The sequence below is a fragment of the Macaca thibetana genome, chromosome 6 (genome assembly GCF_024542745.1).
Source record: "Macaca thibetana thibetana isolate TM-01 chromosome 6, ASM2454274v1, whole genome shotgun sequence".
In the NCBI taxonomy this organism is placed as follows: Eukaryota; Metazoa; Chordata; class Mammalia; order Primates; family Cercopithecidae; genus Macaca; species Macaca thibetana.
In genome coordinates, this window is record NC_065583.1 from 157,360,788 (window position 1) to 157,384,887 (window position 24,100).

General features: G+C 36.8%; 1 pseudogene; it reads right to left on the reverse strand.

Moving 5' to 3' along the window:
• Positions 1 to 19,497: 19,497 nt before the first annotated feature.
• LOC126956196 (60 kDa heat shock protein, mitochondrial-like) lies at positions 19,498 to 21,473 on the reverse strand (annotated as a pseudogene).
• Positions 21,474 to 24,100: the final 2,627 nt, after the last annotated feature.

Here is a 24,100-nt window from a genome sequence, read left to right on the forward strand (position 1 = left end):
AGATACAAGAATGGAGAAGGATATGCTCTTCAAGGTTTTGGAAGACATTATAGCTGAGTAAGTACTGGGATGGCAACAGACCTGAAAACAACGTTGTGTCATCACTGTAATTTGTTCTGGATGTTCCATCATAAACATTGTCCTTTAAAGAATGACCTTTGCGATGGTTATGCTTTGCACAATATCATTTTAGTAACAAAATTAATACTTGTTGCAGTATATTAAATCTCAACACAATGGAGGCCCAAGAGTGTGCAAGACAAATTGTGAGACTGTAATAAATCTTTTGGAATGGATCCATTTGATTAACCAAAGTAGACTAGGTTATATTGCAAAAAGATATATCAGTGTCTCAATTCAGCAAATGGGTACTTCTGAGTTTGGCAGCATTCTAGGCAGGCGCTTCCCATGTATGCCTCCATGGTTCAGCTGCTTCTACCTTGTTCTTCCCCAACTCAAATATGTATTCTTGGACACCACTAATGAGGAATAGACAGCATAGATAATTCACACTTTTCTATTAAATATCTTGCACTACAAATAGCACAAATCACTTCTGCTTACCAGCCAATGGTGAATACTGGACATATGTTCCACTAACTCCAAGAGTCCAAAAGGGCTGAGAAATGTGGTCTTCCCAGGTGCACAGGAAATTGAGTACTAGAAGTATATGCTACACTAATAGATGGGAAACTGAGGTAATTTTCTAAATGAGGTCTTATTGGCAATAAGAAAATGATTCTGTTTAAACTATTGGGGTTCTTTTTGGCTGTCATGATTTCGTATTTTATTTCATATGATAGTAAAATGTTGAATCAATCCTGCCAGGGACTGTACTACTCAATGACTGGAATTTAGGTAATTTTACATATGCATTGAATTCTTAGACACTAAGTTTAAAGATTATCTTATTTATATTAAAAAATCATACAATCATATATGATTGCATTATATATTATCTAGATGTCAAAGCATCTTATGTTTATTTTCTTCAGAACACATATTTCTATACTGTATTTCCCACCATGTGTTCTATAGGAATGGAGCAGAATTAGGCATATAATAAGGAGGCCATGACAAACTAAATTTAGAACTTGTGTGAAGCAACTGTCCTTTCACTCTGCAGTATAGTATTCTTACACCACCCCCATCACAAAAGCGTTGTAAAAGCTGCTAACAATCAGCAGCCTTGCAAATTCTCAGTTTTAGGCATTAACTGTGAATTGTGTCATCACTATCATTTGTTCTGGATGTTTCATCATAAATATTGCCCTTTATAAAGAATGCCCTTTGTGATGGGTCTTATTGGCAATAAGGATATTGCCAATGAGGATACCCATGCCAAATTGCTAGCCATGTTTCAGATTTCCTGACCAGCATCACTGGTCCCTCACTCTCTCTGAACATAAAATAGAAAGATAATTGATATGTTTTATCCCATTAAGGAACATATAATAAGAAACTTCTATTCTTATATTGAATACCTTTATAGTATCTCATATCAAGAATTTGAGGTGCTATTTAGATTCCATGAGATTTCTTATGGGAAAAAATAATCTTTGTTCTAAATGTTAGTTTTTATTTCTTTTTTTTTTTCGTGACTATAATATAAATGTTAAATTTATTTAAATAATCCAAAGCACATATTTGTCCTTTGTAAAATTTTAATTGAAACAATTGTATATATGTATAAAGTGCGTTGTTGTATTCCCATATGTGTATACATTGTGTAATGATCAAATAAGTGTAATGGTTTAGGGGCGATATATCTGGCTGGTGAGCACACACCCATTCTGGATACAACTTCTCTGGGCAGGACTGCTTGTTCTTGGGGGCGGGGTCCATGGGGACTCCAGTGTCAGGTTGCTGGACCTATGATCCAAGAGGCTAGGGTCTGCAGTTTATAGGATATGGAAGGCATAGCACCTCCTAGACAGCTTGTTCTCTAGGTATAGGAAGCTGTGGCAGCTCAGTGAGTGCACTATGATGTGTGAATGTGGCATCATGGTAGCATGGACTCAGGAATGGAAAGATGTAGTGGCTACTGGCTCCTGAAGCAGGATGCACTTTAGCTGTGACTCCAGTGTCAAGATGACACCATACAGATTCAGCTTGGGTCATGGAGTGAGGAGCAGGGCACACTGTGGGCTTCTCATCTAGTGCAATGCAGTGGTGTGGGTACAAGGCAGCTCCCAAAACTAAGCTCAGTGCCTGTGGGGACTACAGGATTCTCCATTAGCAAAGACTGCAGGTGTTTGCAATGTTGCCGGGGCTGCTGGGAGCCTCCTGCCTACCTTTTCTCTCCTGGGGAAAGTACCTTCTTTCCCTGAGTTGAATCTGGCTGGGAAGAAGATGTGGCAGAGGCAGGCTGTTTCCTTTTATTCTTCAGACCCTCCCTAAAGTTCTCCTTCCTCTACGCATTTTATCATTCTGACACTGTACTCCATCACTCTCTCTCAAACACTCCAGTTCAAATGTGTTGGTTTAATTGTTGTTTTGATCCTTTATATGGGGGTAGGAATGTCAGGCCCCTCCATTCAGCTATCTTGCTCCACCCATGTCAACTTTATTTTTCTTGATTTTGTTGGAAGATTTATTTATATTTTTGTTGAAGAGATTTTTTTTTGTTTTCCCAGAGAAAATTCAGGCAGTCATTTTAATTTCTTCCATTTTGTGTGTATTTGGCTATAAAGTTAATATTAAAATGCTCCTAAATCACAAAGATAATTTATTTATTTATTTATTTATGTACTTATTTTGAAACACAGTCTCACTCTGTCACCCAGGCTGGAGTGCAGTGGTGCAATCTCGGCTCAATACACCCTCCACCTTCCAGGTTCCAGCGATTCTCCTGCCTCAGCCCCCTGAGTAGCTGGGACTACAGGTACATGCCAACACGCCCAGCTTATTTTTGTAGTTTTAGTAGAGATAGGGCCTCGCCATGTTGGCCAGGCTGGTCTCGAACTCCTGACTTCAAGTGATCTACCCGCTTCGGCCTCCCAAAGTGCTAAGATTACAGGAGTGAGCCACACTGCCTAGCCTGATAAATTGTTATATCAAATGTTTAGTTAGGAAAATGTTAATATAGAAAGAGAAAAAATATACAACAGAAATTTAGATTGTAAAAAAATTACACGTTTTAAAATGTGTGGGCAGCATCTCTGACATACCAGTTATTTATTTTACTTTTTTTATCCAGAAGTAAGATATAGAATAATTTGACCCATTTTGCAATTCATGGGTTATTTTTCTCAGTTATAAAGACAAACTCACCTTAACGCTGAATTTTCACTGAATTCTTACTAGGCTCACCCTTTTCCAAAATAGTTGGAAATATTTCTTTCAAATTTGGTTTTAAGGCCTTCTCCTTGAGAAACTGATATTGATGCTTTAATTTTAGAAGATTATTTAATTGTTCTTTCTGATATTGTAATAATGATTCATTTTTGTAATAATGTTTTTTAAAACTTAATTTGAATTATATTTTGCCTGATTTTTTTTCTTTATTTCTTCTAAAAAAAAAAACAAAAAATGGGATACATGTGCAGAACATGCAGGTTTGTTACATAGGCATACGTGTGCCCTGGTGGTTTACTGTACCTATTGACCCATCCTCTACCTTCTCTCCCCTCACCTCCCATCCCCCAACAAGCCCTGGTGTATGTTGTTCCCCTCCCAGTGTCCATGTGTTCTCATTGTCCAACTCCCACTTATGACTGAGAACATGCAGTGTTTGGTTTTCTGTTCCTCTGTTAGTTTGCTGAGGATGGTGACTTCCAGCTTCATCCATGTCCCTGCAAAGGACATGATCTCATTCCTTTTTATGGCTGCATAGTATTCCATGATTTAAATATACCACATTTTTTTTTAATCCAGTCTATCACTGATGGGCAATGGGTTGATTCCATGTCTTTGCTATTGTAAATAGTGCTTCAGTAAACATACTTATGCATGTGTATTTATAGTAGAACAATTTATATCCTTTGGGTATATAACCAGTAATGGGATTATCGGGTCAAATGGTATTTCTGGTTCTAGATCTTTGAGGAATTTGCCATACTGTCTTCTACAATGGTTGAACTAATTTACATTCCCACCAACAGTATAAAAGCATACCTATTTCTCCACAGCCTCACCAGCATCTATTGTTTCCTAGCTTTTTAATCATCGTCATTCTGCCTGACATGATATGGTATCTCACTGTGGTTTTGATTTGCGTTTCTCTGATGTTCAGTGATGTTGAGCTTTTTTCATATGTTTTTTGGGCATGTAAATGTCTTCTTTTGAGAAGTATTTGTTCATATCCTTTGCCCACTTTTTGATGGAGTTGTTTCCTCTTGTAAATATGTTTAAGTTCCTCGTAAATTCTGGATATCAGACCTTTGTCAGAAGGGTGGATTGCAAAAATGTTCTCCCATTTCGGAGGCTGCCTGTTCACTCTGATGCTAGTTTCTTTTGCTGTGCAGAAACACTTTAATTAGATCCCATTTATCAATTTTGGCTTTGGTTGCAATTTCTTTTGGCATTTGTCATGAAGTCTTTGCCCATGCCTATATCTTGAATGGTATTACCTGGGTTTTCTTCTAGGGTTTTTATGGTTTTGGGATTTACATTTAAGTCTTTAATCCATCTTGAGTTAATTTTTTATAAGGTGTAAGTAAGGGGTCCAGTTTCAGTTTTCTGCATATGTCTATCCAGTTTTCCCAGAACCATTTAATGAATAGAAGATCCTTACCCTGTTGCTTGTTTTTGTCAGGTTTGTTGAAGATCCAATGGTTGTAGATGTGTGGTGCTATTTCTGAGGTCTCTGTTCTGCTCCACTGGTCTATATGCCTGTTTTAGCACCAGTACCATGCTGTTTTGGTTACTGTAGCCTTGTAGTACAGTTTGAATTTGCATAGTGTGATGCCTCAAGCTTTGCTCTTTTTGCTTAGGATTGTCTTGGCTATATGGGGTCTTCTTTGATTCCATATGAAATTTAAAATAGATTGTTCTAATTCTGTGAAGAATGTCAATGGTAGTTTGATGGGAATAGCATTGAATCTATAAATTACTTTGGGCAGTATGGCCATTTTCATTATACTGATTCTTCCTATTCATGAGGATGGATTTTTTTTTTTTCCCATTTGTTTGTATCCTCTCTGATTTCCTTCATAAGTGGTTTGTGGTTCTCCTTGAAGAGGCCTTTCATATCCCTTGTTAGCTGTATTTCGTAGGTATTTGATTATCTTGTAGTGATTGTGAATGGGAGTTCATTCATGATCTGGCTCTCTGCTTCCCTATTGTTGGTGTAAAAGAATGCTGTGATTTTTGCACATTGATTTTGTATCCATAGACTTTGCTGAAGTTTCTTATCAGTTCAGGAAGTTTTTGGGCTGAGATGATGTGGTTTTCTAAATATAAAATTATGTCATCTGCAAACAGAGACAACTTGACTTTCTCTCTTCCTATTTGAATACCCCTTATTTCTTTCTCTTGCCTGATTGCCCTGGCCAGAAATTCCAATACTATGTTGAATAGGAGTGGTAAGAGAGGGCGGGTTTGTCTTGTACCAGTTTTCAAAGGGAATGCTTCCAGCTTTTGTCCATTCACTATGATATTAGCTGAGTGTTTGTCATCAATAGTTCTTATTATTTGAGATAAGTTCCATCAATACCTAGTTTTTGAGAGTTTTTAACATGAAAGTATGTTGAATTTTTTTGGAGGCCTTTTCTGCATCTATGGAGATAATCATGTGGTTTTTGTGCATGTCTGTAGTCCCAGCTAGCTTATAGGCTGAGGTGGGAGAATCACCTGAGCCCAGTTGGTTGAGACTGCAGTGAGCTGAGATCATGTCACAGCACTCTGGCCTGGGCAACACAGTAAGAGCCTGTCAAAAAAAAAAAAAAGAAAAAAATTCATGTAAAGTGTTAATCTGGTAGATACACAGATAAAAACACTTTAAAATGCAATCAACTTAAAGTAAGAATAATATACTTCTATTTTTTATCAGAATTTTATTTATTTTTTTCAAGCAAAATATTATAATAATTAGCTTTATAATGTACAAAGAGATGAATGTCTTTACAAATTCCATGACTAACTTATGGAGCATCACTTTTTATAAATTAAGTTGGAGATACTTTGATTCAAGTAAATAGATGTTTCCATTAACTTCAGTAGAAACAGAGTTAGACTTGAGAATAAGAACTCTGTTTAATCTTTTTTTTTTTTTTTTTTTTTTGAGACGGAGTCTCGCTCTGTCTCCCAGGCTGGAGTGCAGTGGCCGGATCTCAGCTCACTGCAAGCTCCGCCTCCCAGGTCCACGCCATTGACCAGGAATGTATTGAAAGCCAATTGTGTCATAAAGATCATCAAAGTCTCCATGGATTGCTTTGTTTTCATTTAAAATCCTGGACTTTGTATCTAGTATTAATCATCAGAGTGAAGAAACAGCTTTCTGCTTAGCTTCTATTAATCATTTCAAATCATTTTTTCCTCAGTTTCCTTAGGGAAACTATAGGTTTGAAACAATGTAGGGTTTCTCCTACTCTCTCTCCTATATACCTTTATTATTGTTAACATTATTTTTTCTTTTTGAGATAGACTGTCACTCCATCTCCCAGGCTGGAGTGCAGTGGCACAATCTCAACTCACTGTAACCTCCACTTCCTGGGTTCAAGTGATCCTCCTGCCTCAGACTCCTGTAGCTGGGACTACAGGCATGTGACAGTATGCCCCATTTATTTTTGTGTTTTTAGGTACAGTATGTTGGCCAGGCTGGTCTTGAACTCCTGGTCTCAAGTGATCCACCCGAGTAGGCCTCCCAAAGTGCCGGGATTACAGGCGTGGGCCACCGCACCTGCAATACTTTTATTGGTAAACAGTTGAAATAATTGACAGCTCACATGCCTTTTAAAAGAAGATAGTAATTAAAAACAACACCCTTCCAGCAGACCATCTGCTGTCCATAAACATCACAGAAAGCCATCCTAAACTTGAAATGATGGTTTAAGGTAAGAACAGCTTATCTCTCAAGTTTTAGTGAGGGAGAAACAATTTTTTTATATCTACTTAAGAAATAGCACAGATTTTAAAATAATATTAAAAGAAAGTTTAGAGATCCTAATAAACATAGTATGGGGATGCTTAAATATTATCTTTTATCTTACAAATATATATTTTAAGTATTTCAAAATAAATAACAAAGAAAGCTTCCTATAGTCTATTGTCCCCATGTTATCGGCCTGTTTTTATTCTCATTTTTTCCTTTGGGATTTTCTAAGATGTCTGTTTACCTGAAGGGGCCACTTTAATAAGGAGCTATCAGCAGTTTGTTTTTTAACAAGCTATCTCATAAACACAACTATTTTATTTCCATGCGAACTTAAAATTATTAAAATTTAGGCCATGAACCTACTTTTTTCAATTAAAAAATATTTTGTATTTTTATTAGGCCAATATACTACTGAACCAAATGCATTTTCAAAATATAACTTAAATTGCTCTTTTATTGACAGTGTTTAAATGATGCATGGTATTAGATGTTAGAATTTGTTGTGAAAATTAATTAGATATTTCTAAATATGTGTTTGCTTTATCACTTTCACTCTTGTAAAAATGAGATGTTGATTTTTAGTGAATCTTCCTTGATATTAAATCTTTAGCACAAATGAATCAAATTCCTTGTCATCTAATAGAGCTTACTCTTTAACACACAAGACAATTTTTGGTGTCAAAAATAATATGATCTAGTGAACTTGGTATAGTGATCTCTTGTCTTTAGTAAACTATGACAAATTTACATTTTAGTATAAGTAGACTTTCAATTTCTGTCTCTCCGTTCAGCATTTTGCTGTAGTAGCGAAATAGTTTCTTAGCAAGGGAAGAAAAAGGATTAACTTGACTAAAACCCAGTTAAAATGCAAATGAAATGAATTTCTGGGCAATAAAGCATGCATTAACCTGGAACTCTAATGAAGATAATAGTAAAAAGCCCCTGGAATATTTTATGCACCTCTATCTACTTCATCTTTATGCTCATTCAGATGTAAAACTTCCAATCATTTTAGAGGCTTTGCATTTCTGTTTGCCACAAACATGATTAACAGCTTTATTGCTCCATTTTATCCAGAGACACTCTCGGATCTACTTCATTTTACTCACTGAAAACCAAGCCATGAAAGCAGAAAAAAAAAAAAGAATCATATCTTGTTTCTAAGATTTATGTTCATTTCATAGGAATTGCTAAAAATCAGTATTAGTGGTGGAATATAAATTGACTAAGTATCATGAAATCTCAAAAGAATTTTACATTGAAAACAAAAGAAAATTTAATGTTTATGTAACATTAACATCTGAATTACTAGGCTAGAAATAAGAGGGGATGGTTTTGTCAGAGGCATTTGAACCAGAGAGACTCCATCTTGAGTAGGGGCTGGGTCACATAAAGCTGAGACCTGCTGGGCTGCATCCCCAGTGAGTTAGGCATTCTGACTCACACGATGAGATAGGAGGTTGGCACAAGACACAGGTCATAAAGGGCTTGCTGTTAAAACAGGTTGCAGTAAAGAAGTCGGCCCAAATCTACGAAACCCAAGATGGCAACAAGAGTGACCTCTAGTCATCCTCACTGCGCATTATATGCTAGTTACAAGGCATTCGCATGCTAAAAGATACTCCCACCAGAGCCCTGACAGTTTACAGATAGCATGTTAACGCCAGGAAGTTACTCTATGCAGTCTAAAAAGGGGAGGAACCCTCAGTTCCTGGAATTACCACCCCCTTTGCCAGAAAACTCATGAATAATCTACACCTTGTTTAGCATGTGATCAAGAAATAACCATAAAAATGGGCAACCAGCAACCTTCTGTACTGCTCTATGGAGTGGCCACTCATTTATTTCTTTACTTTCTTAATAAACTTGCTTTCACTTTATGGAATTGCCTGGAAATCTTTCTTGCGCAAGATTCAAGAACCGTCTCTTGGGGTCTGCATAGGGACCCCTTTTCTATAACAGTTTCTTCCTATAAACAGAGACATAGATCCCTGTTATCACCCTGTAGATAGAGCTGAGCCACTTGTGGGCTGAGGAGGAGAGTCTTTTCGTATTGCTGATGGATTTTGCTGAGGCAGGTACCCTTTCTGAGGAGACAAACCGCAGTTTAAGCAAACAGAACTAGGTCATTTCTTTTACCTTGTTAGACCTATTCACATTTTGCTCAAAGGCTTTTTAAAAATTCAGAGGATTTTAATATATTATCCTATAAAATAATTGTGTAATCTATTATTATAATAGATCATAAAAGAGTATGGTCATTATGGAGTAAGTACTGTTCCAGAATCATAAAATGTTAATAAGTGGTCAAGGTCAAGAAAATATAGGATAGGTTGAGAGTTAAATCTACAGAAGCTGGCACATTGTGAGTTGAAATAGCTGCAAAAGATTCATGAAGTCTATTCTATGCCACGAACAGTATCCCTGAAACTAATTTAAATAATTAGTTTTACTATTTTCATGTTCATCCGTTAGAAAGCATATGGTATAGCCTCAATGATTACAGCAATAAAAAAGGACCATTTGCTAGTCATAGCAATGCTGTGACTAGGAGATGTGAGGTCAAATAGAGCTCAAGAAAGTAGTCTTGAAACTAAAAGCCACAGAAATATGTCATTTAATGTGCATTATCCACTTTTATGTGCAGTATGCTTTTGATATTGAAAAAAAAAGTATTTTGGCCTTGACTATATGTTTTCATCTATCTATCAGAGAGAACAAAAGAAGTCATTGAATTAACTGGGGCAAATGAATTACTAAGTGGGTGGCCCCATCTATTTATTCTATTTAATAGACAATCTGTGGTCTTTCTCTTTCTGAAGTCAGAAGATTAACTTTGCTAACTGCTTCATGAATCAACGATCCTTTATCAAGTACATGCTCTGTCCTTTAGGAAATACAAAGCACCTTGCTGCCTGATGACTCAGATGCTACTTTAAATAGCTCGGGATATGGAACTCTTTTATTGTCCCACTTAAATTATTCTTTCTACAGTTAGAGTTGAACTGTTATTCTACCATAAAATATGTACCTATATACTCATTTATATTCATATGATCATAGAGTGCTTAATCTTAGCTCCTTTGGAACAATTAGTTCTATTCGAGTTGTGCTGGGGGTCATGCTCTTTCCCACTGTTTCTACCTGCTCTACGTCTACCTTCTTTCTGAGTTCTTCCTCATTATTTAAGAGAAGAGTCCTTACATGAATAGGACTTTATTGTGCTTATCGGAAGCAGCAGGGCTTTGTCTCTGTGAAATCTTTCTACTTTGAATGTGTAATGTATGTTTTACCCTTTATGTTTCTCTACTATTTCATTCCTTAATGGTGGTGGGGACAAGCTACATTCTTGGTGAATTCTTGGTATGTAGGTTATTGGCTTGGAGACCAGAAGTGAGAGCACTTGACTAAGCACCACCACCATTTTTGATGGCCTAACTGTTTTCTCCAGGCACATTCTTACATGTCTAATATCACTTTATTTGTTGGAGAACTTCTGCCCTTCATTCAGTGTTGTATATCCTTCTGGTAAACAATCCAGTCAAGGTGCCAGTATCATCACACTCATCCTCTATGCTGTTAATCGGTTGGATGAGCATAGGTTCAGGCATCATTATTATGACAAAAATTGATGCACGGAATTTGAATCAAATTATATCTCAGGGAGGTTGTAGAAATGTATGCTATTCAATACATAGGCTTTAGGCATAAAAGGATACAACATTACTTAAAATTAAGATACAGATAATTATTTCAATTAATAAAAATTGCGTAATACCATTTGATAAGGTCTGAAAAGGAAAAGAGTGCTATTCTACTAATAACTTTTTCCTTGCCACAATGTTTTCCACACTTTTGAGACTTTTAATGAACACTAGATATATTTAGGTCTGTTGTTTTGAGATTTCACTATATTGGCCAAAATATGTGTTAATGGGAGTAGTTTAAAAATATTATAACAATAATAACAATCAACTTATAAAATCTTCCTGGTGATTTTAAAAAATTCCTCATCAATTTAATTATTCAATAGACAGTAAGGTTAAATTGAACACAGACATCCAATTTCAAATATCTGATATAAATTATAATGCTATGATAATATATGGGATATAAATTAAAGCCTAAGTAACATTTTTAATTCAAGATGTTCTGGGCAGCAATAGCATATGATTGCCATGGAATCCCATTACAGTTAACAACAGGAAGCTTTCATGTCCCTATCAAAAGAACATGAAAATTATTTTTTTGAGCCCCCCTCTACTTTTAGCATTCTGGAACCCTTTCCCCTGCCTCCACCATTCACATGCTTACTTCCTACAGCCATCTGTGCATAACACCTGACTCAGACCCTTCTGCATACACCCATCCAAACAATACTGATGCCTGTGACAAGGGGGCCTTTTCGTAATACTCACAAGGTCGGTGTCTTACAGTGCACAACATCACGGGAATTCCAGACATTTTCATGGGTATATTTTGTCTTCTCTTTTTCACAGCTACCTTCTTTTGCCATGAGTTTCAGTCCTTGCCACATAAAAAGTCTGTGTCAGATTTTCAGGCATCCTAAGCCTTAAGGCTTCTACCTATTATCTATTTAGATCTGGATCAGAGTGGGAGAACGGAATCTTTTCTTCTCAAAACGCACAGCATGGGGGTGGATAACAATCCCTGATGGATGTCTATCTTTCTCGCAACACGTCTGGACTGTGGGCAGGATCATTCAAACAATGGAGTGACAGGGAGGTGAGGATTGTCCAGGAAGCCACTCACGCTAACCTCACTAATATAAACAAGTTTTTGAGACCCCCACATTCAGGGACCTGGAAGAGAAGCCACGTACGAAACTGTTCCAAATTAGGCACAAAGGTGAGCTGTTTCTATGCCTATATTGAGAGAGAAACTTAAACAGAAGAAAAATAGTCCAGAGGCTTTAAATGTATAAATGAGTGAGTTGTATAATAGTGGAGGTGGAGACAACCTAACAGAGTTAATACTTTGAGGGAAAGAGGCGAGAAACAGAGCCTGAAATGATTGGAGTCAAATAATAATTGTTACCATTAGCTCAAACATTTATATTTTAATACGTGGTTAAGATACTCAGAAGAGAGAATCCAGATGCTTCTGTCCTATCTGCTTTGGTTGTTCTTTTCCCTTGACTCTGTTACAACTACTTTTTCTTCTCACTTAACTGTTTTTCTGCATTTTTTCCCTTCCTTCACTCTCTCCCATGGGACTTAGCTAACAGCCTCAAGCGTGCTTTCTCTCTATGAAATGTGTCATCTTCCTTCACTGTCTCCCATGGGACTTAGCTAACAGCCTCAATAATGCTTTCTCTCTATGAAATGTGTCTTCTAATTTTAATTCGTTTGTGTTCTTTGTGTTAATATGTCACTTACATCATTAATGGTGATAATTTACATCCAACATTCTAGATGAGATACATGTGAGTTATTAGCTGGAATCACTTGACTGTATTGTGGCAAAGGATGGTGAAAACCTTTATTTAGAAAGATTTTATAGTAAGGGACCTTTATTTTTAATGATTAATAAAAGAGAAAAAATAATATGATGATCCCTCCACAGGAATTTACATTTAATTGGTAAAAACTTACATCAAATTATGTCTTTAAATCCCAATGATGTTTGTGTTTAAAGTACAGTGAAGGATTTAGAATGTCACCACTCGACTCTCCTATAAATAAGTATGAGGCAGGTTTTGGTTATGATTGTACTAGAGATAGAGATACAACTCTTTTGTTTGACATGTGTAGTATTGCCATGTACTAAAGTATGAAACGAGATCTGGAGAGAGCTTCTGACTAACAAATGGTTTTTGAAATTTTAATGGTAAGATATAAATTATGCTGTAACAGAATTTATAAGAGAGCAGTATCATATAAATCATAATTATATAATTAACATTTAATCATATAATATGTTGCTTCAAAAATAGGATAAACAGATTATTTGATTTCAAGAGCAAATGAATCCTAGTCAATTGTGTGTGGTTTACACAGAACCATCCAGGGTGGTCCTGGAGATGAGAATTTTCTCCTCTTTAAGCTTTCTTTTCTGCCATGCTTGTCTGTACATGGACATTTGTAGAAACATTTTTATTTTGACTTACCTATTTGCTTAAATTTTTCTATTGTATTTATTTTTGGAAGTAGAATATTAATGTTATGCAAATAATCTAATACTTTTGGCAAACATACAATCAAAGTAGGGGGATAGTATAGAGTTAAAGCATGGCCATAAGAATACAATTCAAAAAGTGATATTTTATCTCCTTATTAATGTTCATTATTTAACACTGATTAGATCTAAACACAATTAGTCTCACAATGTGTAATATCTAATTTTGCTTTTTAGTACTATAAATGTGGAGGAGTTTCACTCTTTTGTTTAATGTTATTCATTTACAAAAGAAAAATTTAAATTAATAGTCTGGCTGGATTATTGAATTTTTTAACATAACACTATTTTATAATATAGTCTACTCTTATAAACTTTTTACTATTGTACAAGGTTTTGTTATGTATAATGTCCTTCTTTTGTTCTCATTTTGCCTGCTATCTTTCTTTGGTGCAACTTATTCTAATGTGTATGGAAACTATACTTTTTAATAAAATCTTCCATGTAGCCATCTTTCTTCACAGGTATTTTGAGTAAGAAAGTTTTTCAATAATGCATTTATAGAACTGTTTCACTCCATCCATCCCATATGGAGAATGCCTTAGGATGAGATTTAAATTTATTTTAATAACATATTGGTAATATTCATTATCATCTAATCCAACTCAGTTTTTGGTTCTGTAATGTAGAACTCTGTAACTTAAAAACCACTTTATGGAACACCTGTTTTGTACCATTTCTGATCTCCTTTCCCTCCCTCCCTCTCATAGTCCAAATGTTGCTGTAGTAAGCCACTCTACATGGGCTCCAGTCTACTTTACCTAGTCACCACCTGACATGCCTTGCTATACCCTATGCTTCTTGTTCTAGAATGTATTTCAGTTGAGAGTTCCAAAACGCATTTTCTGCAGGTTCTTTGGGATAGAGCAAGATATTAAACAGCTCAACATTGTATCATTTGTCCTTACTCCTCCTTGGATTTATACATCTTAGTAAGTAAAAGAAAAGCACATAAGTCCTCTACTTCACACTCTACTTTGTAGATAACCTATGTGAAGAGAGTTGGAACCACAAATGGCCCTAGAAAGTAGATCCTAAGGATCAGAGTTCACACATGAATTACTAAGAAGCTGAGCTAAACTTTTTAGTAATTAATGTGTGAAGGAGGTACTTGTGTGGTGGTAAAGTCTGGCATTCAATGTAATACAGCTACTGTGGTTTTAACTTGTGCTTAATGAGGATGGTGTAAATAGGAAAGTAAGCCATTGTGAAGCTCATTTCCTGGGCACTTGACCTGTATGGGAAAAATAAGTAAACATGACAAGCTGACTTTGTTTCACTGATTGGAACATTTTTAAAAATTAAAATGTTAGGCTCAGAACAGCAACATTCAACTAAATGCATACTGAGGAGGACATAAGGTCTCTAAGGTAACTTTTAAGCAGATTATGGTCTTCTGTAACCACAGAAAAGTTTGTTCTGAAAATCAGGCCAAAGTTCAAAATATAAAAGTGGATGACCTTGTGAAGTCTTCACAGATCTCCTTTATCAAAGTCAAGGTATTCTGGAAAAAAAAACTGTGAGACTCAAACCTGGAATGGGTGACAAGCCAAAGAAGCTTACATTCCATGTGTCCCTTGGACATTTTGAGGAAGGTTCAAAATATGCCCATTTAAGATCATGGTAACGAAGAATTTTGTCTCTTGTGGGATTAAAGTCTTAATATCCGTAACAGGAAGCAGCTCAGAACAAATTAATTGCTCACTAAGTCTGAGGGTATATTAGTCAGAGTTTTCTAGAGGGACAGAACTAATAGGATAGATGTACATGTAAAAGAGTTTATTAAGGAATATTGACTCACACAATCACAAGGAGAAATCCCACAGTAGGACGTCAGCAAGCTGAGGAGCAAGGGAGCCAGCAGGAGTTCCAAAGCATCAAAAGTAGGGAAGCAGACAGTTCAGTCTTTGGTCTGTGGTCAAAGGTCCAAACATCCAAAAGCTGAAAAACTTGGAGTATGATATTCGAGGGTGGGAAGCATCCAGCACGTGGGAAAGATGTCAGCTGGAGAACTAAGCCAGTCTAGTCTGTCCACATTCTTCTGCCTGCTTTATTCTGACCTTGCTGCCGCTGATTAGATTGTGCCCATCCGGACTGAGGATGGGTCTGCCTTTCCCAGTCAACTGACTCAACTGTTATTATCCTTTGGCAACACCCTCACCGGGAACAATACTTTGCATCCTTCAATCCCATCAAGTTGACACTCAATATTAACCATTACAGAGGGTAATCTAGAAATTGTAGCAGAGGAGGAAAAAGATAATGGCTATTACTACAATCTGTGATCAGTTGCGGTAAGGGGAATGTAGCTTGCCTGAAGGCTTTTAGTTATTGCATATGGCTACCACTTAAAAGGAAATGTTTTTTATTGAACTTTTTCTTCCACTTTTGTTAAAAAAAAGAAAAAGATCAGGACCTCTTATTCTGATAGATATGTAATCCCTATATTGCAACATGAGAGCCTAATATATTGGAAAAAATGGGTTTGGTTCTGATGGCACAGCCAGTATACTGGATCAGACACATTAAATATAGCATTTTGTATATATTTTTGCCTCTCTGTGGACACAGATGCAACCTGATTGTGCCTGACCTCGTGTTGGTACAACATCTCTTTGCCTCATTTCCTGAAATTCACTCTTGTTGCCATTATGGGAACCTCTAGATACCTACTCATATGATACTTGGGAGTGTGAGGGCATTAATGGCAAACAGTTATGATGATATGGTTTGGCTGTGTCCTCACCAAAATCTCGTCTTGAATTGTACTCCCATAATGCCCATGTGTTGTGCAAAGGACTCAGTAGGGGATAATTTGAGTCATGGGAGTGGTTCCCCCATACTGTTCTCGTGGTAGTGAAAAAGTTTCATGAGATCTGATGGTTTAATCAGGGTTTCTACTTTTGCATCTTCCTTATTTTCATTTGATTCTGCCACGTAAAAAGTGCCTTTCATTGTCCACCATGATTCTCAGGCCTCTTCAGCCATGTGGAACTGTAAGTCCAATTAAATCTCTTTTACTTCTCAGTCTCTGGTATGTCTTTAACAGCAGTGAGAAAATGGACTAATAGAGTAAAGTGGTACCGGGAGTGGGATGTTGCTGAAAATATACCCAAAAATTTGGAAGTGACTTTGGAACTGGGTAACAGACAGAAGCTGGAACAGTTTGGAGGGTTCAGAAGAAGACAGAAAAATATGAGAAAGTTTGGAACTTCCTGGGAACTTGCTGAATGGCTTTGACCAAAAGCCTGATAGCAATATGGACAATAAACTCCAGGCTGAGATGGTCTCTGATGGAGATGTGGAAATTTTTGGGAACTGGAGCAAAGGTGACTCTTGTTATGTTTCAGCAAAGAGACTGGAAGCATTTTGCCCCTGCCCTAGAAATTTGTGGAACTTTGAACTTGAGAGAGATGATTTAGGATATCTGATAGAAGAAATTCCTAAGCATCACAGCATTCAAGAGGTGAACTGGGTGCTATTAAAAACATTCAGTTTTACAAGGAAAGCAGAGCATAAAAGTTTGGAAAATTTGCAGCTTGACAATGTGATAGAAAAAGAAAAATCCATTTTCTGAGGAGAAATTCAATTGGCTGCATAAATTTGCATAAGTAATGAGGAGCTTAATTGTTAATTCCAAGACAAAGGGGAAAATGTCTCCAGGGCATGTCAGAGGTTTTCATGGCAGCCCCTCCCATCACAAGCCCAGAGGCCTAGGAGAAAATTATTTTGTGCGCCAGACCCAGGGACCCTGTGCTGTGTGGAGCCAAGAAACTTGGTGCCCTGTGTCCCAGCTGCTCCAGCTGTGGCTGAAAGGGGCCAATGTGGAGCTTGGGCTATGGCTTCATAGGTTGCAAGCCCCAAGCCTTGGCTGCTTCCAAGTGGCGTTGAGCCTGTGAGCGCACAGATGTCAAGAACTGGGGTTTGGGAACCTCTGCCTAGATTTCAGAAGATGTATGGAAACACCTGGATGGCCAGGAAGCAGTTTGCTGCACCCATGGAGAACCTCTGTTTGGGCAGTGCAGAAGAGAAATGTGGGGTCAAAGACCCCACACAGAGTCCCTAATGGGGAACTGCCTAGTGGAGCTCCGAGAAGAGGGCCACCATCCTCCAGACCTCAAAACGGTAGATCCACGGACAGCTTGCATTGTGTACCCGGAAAAGTCGCAGACACTCAATGCCAGCCCATGAAAGCATCTGGCAGGGAGGCTGTAGTTTGCAAAGCCACAAAGGTAGAGCTGCCTAAGAACATGGGAACCCACCTCTTGCATTAGTTTGACCTGGATGTGAGACCTGGAGTCAAAGGGGATAATTTTGTAGTTTTAAAATTTGACTGCCCCACTGGATTTTGGACCTTTATGGGCCCCATAACCCCTGTGTTTTGGTGAATTTCTCCCATTTGGAATGGCTGTATTTATCCAATACCTGCACCCCCATTGCGTCTAGGAATAACTCTCTTGCTTTTGATTTTACAGGCTCATAGGCAGAAGAGACTTGCCTTGTCTCAGATGAGACTTTGAATTGTGGACTTTTGGGTTAATGCTGAAATAATTTAAGACTTTGGGGGACTGTTGGGAAGGCATGATTGGTTTTGAAATGTGAGGACATGAGATTTGGTGGGGCCAGGAGTGGAATGATATGGTTTGGCTGTGTCCCCACCCAAATCTCACCTTGAATTTTACTCCCATAATTCCCACTTGTTGTGGGAGACACCCGGTGGGAGATCATTTGAATCATGGGGACAGTTCCCCCATCTTGTTCTCATGGTAGTAAATATGCCTTACTTTTATAAGGGGTTTTTGCTTTTGCATCTTACTCATTTTCTGTTGCTAACGCCATGTAAGAAGTGCCTTTTACCTCCTGCCGTGAATCTGAGGCCTCCCCAACCCTGTGGAACTGTAAGTCCAATTAAACCTCTTTTTCTTCCCAGTCTCAGGTATGCCCATATCAGCAGCATGAAAACAGCCTAATACATATGTCTTTTACCAATAGAAGATAAAAGCCAGTTGATAAATCCTACTCTCTTTCTTCTCCATGATGGTGTTCCTGAGATGTACTATGTATAGCTAAGATAGTACATACCTGTGACTTTAATAATTAATCACTTAGTGCTGGTCCTTAGTGCTTTGACCCCTTCCCTGCATTCTCTAGGACTACATGATTAGTGCACTGAAGGTCTCTGCCTCAGATTTCATTTTCTGGGAAACTCAAAATATCATCCAATAAAAAAAACTAAATCAATTAATCAATAAAGACTATTTTGTATTTAGAAAATATACTAAAACTAAATGTGTCTCACTTTTTTCTTTTATTAAAATTAAGTTTTCAAAAAAAAACTGTTTCTTTTTTCTTCTTTTCTTTTCTTTCCTTTTTTTTTTTTTTTTCCTTTCTTTCTTTTTTGAGACAGAGTCTCACTCTGTCGCCCAGGCTGGAGTGCAGTGGTGCAATCTCGGCTCACTACAACCTCTGCCTCCCAGGTTCAAGCAATTCTCCTGCCTCAGTCTCCCAAGTAGCTGGGGTTACAGGTATGTGCCACTGTGTCTGTTTAATTTTTGTATTTATAGTAGAGACAGGGTTTTACCATGTTGGCCACGCTCATCTCAAACTCCTGACCTCAGGTGATCCCCCCACCTCAGCCTCCCAACTCTACTGTTTCTAAGATTTTCTTGTCTGCTGTTCCCTTCTTTGAAGAGTAATTTGGAAATATTTGCTATAAACCTTTTTTCCGGCATTGTGCTTTCAATAAATTATCGAAAGGATCTAATCTAAAGGTGGCTGCAAAACTTCATTTTTATAAACTGTAAACAAATTTTTTTTACACAAAGGTTGTCACCTAATCATATATTTCTCTAATTTAAACACCATTGTTCTTACTGTCTGCAGAAAGGCTGCTTCTTAACTTCCAATCTAATGATGGCAAGCACTAAATCCTGACTTTAACAGAATACTAATAAAAATGCCTCAGTTATTTAAGTTGAAAGCAATACTTTGGTAAATGGCTCTTGCAACGAATATTGGGAATGTACAAATATATTTTTTATTCAAAAATTCAAAATAAATTATCTTACAGACAATGACAGCAATAGACCATTATATATTGTCAACGAAAATGGTCACTGGTGATTACAGTGATTTCTTAAACATCAGCTAGCCTTTTCTCCTATCATTTTCTTTAACTGACTTCTCTGAAGTTATTGGTTAGAAACACTGCCTTGAGCTTTCTGTCACAGTTTATTCATAATGGTGAAGTGCTATTCTGGAAGTTAGAACATACCACCTCCCATTCCTCCCATTGCCCCCACATCAGGGTCCTTCTCTTATTTAGGTGTTTCTGTCACTACACCGTCTGCTGTAGTCAAAGCCATTTCAGCAGCATCCACTAAAGTGGTTCTCCAGTGATTCCTTTCCCCACCATATTCACAAAATCTCAAAGCATAATGTCATAACCGATCTTTGAGGATCATTGCATAATTTTCTCAACTTTCAAAGATTCTTCAACATCTGCATTCCTAGCCATAGTCACTGCAGAAATTTTGAGTGGTCTGTTAATAATACATATGCCAACTTTTTATCTTTATAATGAATCCAAGGCTGGAATGCACCAAAGCAATTCAACAATCCCTTCCCAGAACAATACCTTCTTCAAAACTAGCTATTGTAGCATTAAGGGTATCTGTTACTTCTTTTCATTGACTTTGACATCACTCATCCCACCAAGCTTCAGCACAGCTACTTCAACTGATTTTTTTTGCCAGGTATCAATTTCATTCAGTTTTTCTTTTTTTTTTTTTCTGTTTTGTTTTGTTTTGTTTTTGATGGAGCCTCACTCTGCCACCAGGCTGGAGTACAGTGGCTCAATTTTGGCTCACTGCAACCTCTGACTCCCTAGTTCAAGCGATTCTCCTGCCTCAGCCTCCTGAGTAGCTGGGAGTACAGGTACACACCACCACACCCAGCTAATTTTTATATTTTTAGTAGAGATGGGGTTTCACCATGTTGGCCAGGATGGTCTCGATCTCCTGATCTCATGATCCGCCCACCTTGGCCTCCTAAAGTGCTGGGATTGCATGCTACTGCACCTGGCCCAGTTTTTCCTTTTTGTATTCACTAGTTGTGACATCTAACTGGAGGAGTATCTTGAATACACTTTTGAATTTGAGCCTTGTCATCATTTCCTTTTAAGAGCGTACCGTCATCTTTTGTCACAATGACCTCTCTAATTTCTTCTAAGTCATGAGGCTGAACAACTTCAAGATTTAGGGTCAACCCTTCTTGTTCAAACACTTTGTCACCAATAGCAGTAGTTGTATCTTTAAGCTTGTTCCTTCAATTGTCACTAAAACCTGGATCTTTGGCTGTTACAGCCTAAAGACCAACTTTTATACTATTCAAAACAATATTTTCAGCAGTTACAACCAAGGGCTTATAGTGAGCACTGGCGATTTAAAGACCAGGTATAATGGACTGGACACTGGAAATTTCCTTTTCACTCAATAGAACATACACATACTGAAATTCATATACTATTATTCACAATATAATACACTTTTGATGTATTAATAAAGTATGGAGAAATATAGCCTTGATCAAACTTCATGCCTGCCATAATTTCTAGTTCATCTTTCAGTGTTTTTCCATTATTTACTGTGATGACACCCTTTCTTTCAGCTTTATTCATTGCATAAGAAATATGTTGCCAATTTCTTCCTCTCTGTTTGCAGAAATCGTAGCATCCTAAGCAGTTTCTTCAGGAGTTGCTACTGGTTTAGACTGATTCTTAAGTTCAGCAACTACAGAACCAATAGCTAACATAGTATGTCTCCTGATTTCCACTGGATTAGCACTTTTGCTAATTTTCTCTTTCTTTGACAATAGGGCATGCCAGTACAGTAGCAGTGGTGGTGCAATCCCCAACCTCTTCATTTCTGTTACTGGAAACATCTTGAACAGGTTTAGCTCCAATATTGTCACATTTATCTTCTAAGTTAATTGAGTGTGCAACAATCACTCCGTATTTTGTTACTTTAGGACTTCCCCAACTCTGTTCAATAATCACTATTCTTCTCTTTGGCTCCATTGTAACAGCTACAGCATAGGCTTAAAGTCGTATAACTTGAAGCATTAGAGCTCAGGCTTCTACACCAAATTTCACATCTTTAGCATAAGCCCAAGTGACAGGAGAAGCTAGTACCCTGGATGCAGGTCTCATTTGGTGAGAGATTGGGAATAATCAAACCATATCTGTAAGGCAGTGGCAGGGAGCGTATGCATTGAGGCAGGTGATTATCAGCAAGTAAGGGCCAAAATCTCTTATAATTGTGATTATCATATTATTATGTACAATAGGAGAAAATCTTTGCAAACAGATGTATAGAGTCAAGATAAATTATTTAAACAAGTTTTGATAAATATAAAAAAGAACATTATGCGGTGATTAAAATTAATATTCTGAAAGTTATATACATATCCTTGATATGATCTTAGGAGAACAATCTGTTAAAACCTGTATATAGGGTATGATATTTGTTTGAGAGACATACCAAAATATAAAATACAGATATGTATGATTTTTGTAGAACATTTTCTTATTTTGAATATGCTTTTCATTGTTAAGTTTGGTATTATAAATTATTACATCTAAATAAGATAAACAAATAGCATAAAGGATCTGATTCTATGTGTAATAATTTATCTTTGACAATTAAAATATTTTTTTCAAAGGAAATTATCATTTTTCAAATACTTCACAGTAGATAAATATTTATGTTCTTCCCTTGCCAAGTGGTGGCCAAATACTTTTCTCTCTTATTAAGTAATGTTTGTAACAGATTGCATCAGATATCTCTGAAAGCATTGATGTCTACTCTTAGCAACATTTCCAGAATTTGCAATGGAAGTCACATGGTATATTTTAAGAAGGCAACACCTAGTTAGCATATTTGTAGAGTTGTTTTCAATGCAACAATACTAAAATGTGAAAAATAATCTTAAGACATTGATATTACATTTATTTTTCATATTTATTTGCAAAAAAATCTAAAATTGCATTCAAATGGTATGAGCAAGCATTCTATTGACTCCTAATTTAATATACCATTGTCCAGCCTCCTCCCTAATCTTTCAATTAATATATTTATCAGATGTCATTTTGCATTTTAAACAGATATTTTCTCCAAAGTGCTCCTTCAACCATTAGCATTTTCTGTCTCTTTCGTGGCAACATCAGGTAAATTTTGCAACAAATAAGATGTAATACTGCCTGGGGAAAAAGACAAAAATGTTTGTGTGTATGTTTTTTTAATTGTTGAAGTCACACGTATAAGATAATAAAACTAGGTCCAAGATCTCTTAATTGCTATCTATTTCATATGACTATGACTCTGTTAGAAGAGGCTTGCTTCAGCACATACCCAAGTTTCTACTTCCTGGGAAAATATCTATATGCCTTCAACTATGAAGAATAAAGTCCTGTAGTAGAGATAAAATCAATTTCTAGAAATTATGATGAAGATCTAATGCATTAAATTTTGTTTCCTAGCATCTTTCTAGCTCTTTCTCAACCAATAGAAGAGCCACAATTTATAGTTATGTAGACATTTTTGACATATTTTTTCTATTATTTCTGGAAATGCCATGGTCAGTGGCAAGTAAACCCAGAAAAACTATTTCCAGAAGTTCAGCCAATAGCAAAATTAACTACTGGCAACTGATTTGAAAAACAATATTATGTGCTGCCAACAGATAAAGACATGAAATGTATATTGTATGCAAATACTTTACAAAGGAACAAATCAACTGAAGAATTACCAGATTGGACATTGATTGATATTTCAATACTGCTTATTGATTAGCAAAACTATAACCACTGTTATCTTTTCTTACAGACTTTTGAGATCAATTGCCTAACCAAGGATGACTGCAAAGACTAGTATCATGAAAAAATGTGTTCTAGGCACAATATTGTCAAGACCAGAAGTGTTTTACCTTTAGTTTTCTAGGTATTATTTGTATGTTACAATATAAATGTTATAATAACCTGATAAATGTTTTTCTGGTCTACTTATAAAGAGTTGAGATTTTATTAAACCTAGAAGCAAAAACAAATGGCTATATACATTTCCAAAATTAGGATATGGATGGGTGCACCACTGATATGGTTTGACTCTGTGTCTATACCCAAATCCCATCTTGAATTATAATCCCCACATGTTGAGGGAGGGGCTTGGTGGGAGGATATTGGATTGTGGGGATGGTTTCTCCCATGTTGTTATCATGATAATGAGTGAGTTCTCACAAGAGCTGATGGTTTTAAAAATGTTTGACAGTTTCCTTCTTGTGCTGTCTGTCCTGCCTCCAGGTAAGATGTGCCTGCTTCCCCCTCACCTTCTGTCATGATTGTAAGTTTCCTGAGGCCTCCCCAGCTATGTAGAGTTGTGTCAATTAAACCTCTTTTGTTTACAAACTAAATTACTGACTTTCAGGTAGTATCTTTACAGCAGTGTGAAAATGAACTAACACAAAACCTTTTTTGAATTGTCTAATGATTACAATAATGAACCACATTTTCCCAGTGATTGTAAATAGTAGTACTACTATTACTGATCTTACTAATGACAATATGTTTTCAGTTCAGTTATCAAAATATATATGCACCTTCTTTCAAAAATCTCATTTAAATGGCAGGAATCTATCCAGCTGTCTATCTTGAAAGATATAGAAGAAATCTGTAAAATGTAATATACCAGAAAGATCTTAGAATTCCCCAGATATAAAAGGAATTGTTGTTAATTTCCTAAGTTCTGCCATTTCATAGAAAACCCCAGAGCTGCAAGCTCAGTGTTTGCCTTGACAATTACTAGACATGAA